Below are 2,289 nucleotides of genomic sequence, written 5' to 3' on the forward strand. Positions count from 1 at the left end.
TGAGGCAGTGCCTTACATAGAAAAGACTGTTCTTCCTGGATTCACACCCACCACTCCTTATTACTGCCAGACTAATACCTAGACTCAAATTCTACCAGACCCCAGAAAAATAAGTCCAAATATTCTAATAGAGAAAGTACATATACTCTAATACAACTGCAGATACCTGAGCATTTTATGTGGAAAATAGCCTATCAGGGTTCTAGAAAAAGGAAGAAGTAATATAAGTTGGATCTGACCAGTTTCTTAATGTAAATGAACTAACCAGAGATTCTAAATTAAGCATTTAGTATCCTGTTTCAAGGAGCTAAAAGTCACACTAATGGTTTGATCATATGATTGACTGAACCCTGGACTCAACAGTGGTCTATATAATGAAGTTATAACACCAGTAGAGAAAAGACTAGAAGTTCAGTGATATAGGACATTTGGAATGAACTGATTATCAGTTCTCTAATTGGAAGGGTCCTGAAGGCACTTTCTTTATTGAGGCATTGAGAAATCCAATTGTGAAAGAAGATCTATTGTTGTTGTTGTTAGGTGCTGTCAAGTTGTTTCCAACTCATAATGACCCCATGCACAGCAGAACAAAACACCCCCAGATCCCACACCAGCTCCACAATCCTTGCTATACTTGAGCCCATGTCGCAGCCACCATGTCAATCCATCTCGTTGAAGGCCTTCCCCTCTTTCGTCAACCCTCCACCTTACCAAGCATGACATTCTTCTCCAGGGAACAGTCTCCTCTGACAACATGACCAAAGTAGGTGAGATGAAGTCTGGCCATCCTCGCTTCCAAGGACCATATTGGCTGCACTTCTTCCAGGACAGGTCTGTTAGTTCTTTTGGCAGTCCATGGTACCTTCAGCATTCTTCGCCAACACCACAGCTCAAAAGCATCAACAGTTCTTTGGTCTTCTTTATTCATTGTCCAGCTCTCACATGCATCAGGCACACCTTAGTCCTCAAGGATACATCCTTGCTCCTCAGCACTTGAAAGAGTTCCTTCGCAGCCGACCTTCCCAGTACTACACGTCATCTGATGTCCTGACTGCTGCTTCCATTGGCCTCAAGTGTAGAACCAAGCAACATGAATTCTTTGACAAACTCAATCTTTTCACCATTTATTGTGATGCTGTTTATTGGTCCAGTTGAGAGGATTCTTGTCTTCTTTATATTGATATGTAATCCATACTGCAGACTGTGTTCCTTAATCTTCATTAGTAAGTGCCTCAAGTCATCCTCGCTTTCAGCAAGCAAAGTTGTATCATCAGCATATCTCAGGTTGTTAATGATTGTTCCTCCAATCCTGATGCCACGTTCTTCTTCATATAGTCCAGCTTCTCAGATTATTTGCTCAGCATATAGATCGAATAAGTATGGGGAAAGTATACAACCCTGACACACTCCCTTCTTGATTTTAAACCATGCAGTGTCCCCTTGTTCTATTTGAAAGACAGCCTCCTGGTCAAGGTACAGGTTCCTCACGAGTACAATCAAGTGTTTGGGAAAGAAGATCTAGCAATATAAAAAAAAATCTTGGTAACCTTTGTTATCTGCATGATGCAGATTCCAGTGGGAATAAGTGAATCTTAGAGTGACAGTGAGTGAATAACCATGATTAAATACCACAGTAATTTTTACATAAATGAACAGCAGTGCCAGAGTGGTTTCAGAATGATATGTGACTCACAAAATTGTTGATGTGTGCTAACTGATGAAGGTGTCCCATATGTTTGAAAGAGATGAGCAGCCTACTAAAGTTGTATTTGACCTGTAAAAGAAATAAAGTCTGTCTGTTAGGTGAACAAATAATTGATATTGTGGTGTAGTAAATTACTTAGTGTAACTTTTCTACCCATAAGTTTTTGTAAACTCTGAGGTGGAATTTGCCATGAGCAACTGAGGAGCTCCTGATTGTAAATGTTATCCACCTGGGGTATTTCTATTGGGAGTGGCACAAAACAATGTTCTGGGAGGTCCCCACTCTCTCTCAGGTGGTTAGAGTTCTGTTGTTATGATTGGTTGGTTTGACCACTCTGCCAAGCTCAAAAGAAGGCCTCCTAGGGACAGAACTCTCTCTGACTAGTGGCTGAGGAAGACGTGCTGCTGAAAGAGACATGTACTCCTGAAAGAGACATACACTGCTGAGAAAGAGACTCAAGAGACATGCATTGCTCAATCCCAAACCAGATCCCATCAACATTCTTTAGGGATATGGAAAAACCAATCACTAACTTTATATGGAAAGGAAAGAGACCTCGGATAAGCAAAGCACTACTGAAGAAG

The sequence above is a fragment of the Orycteropus afer genome, unplaced genomic scaffold, assembly GCF_000298275.1.
Source record: "Orycteropus afer afer isolate SDZICR_OR568_19922 unplaced genomic scaffold, OryAfe1.0 scaffold00338, whole genome shotgun sequence".
NCBI lineage: Eukaryota > Metazoa > Chordata > Mammalia > Tubulidentata > Orycteropodidae > Orycteropus > Orycteropus afer.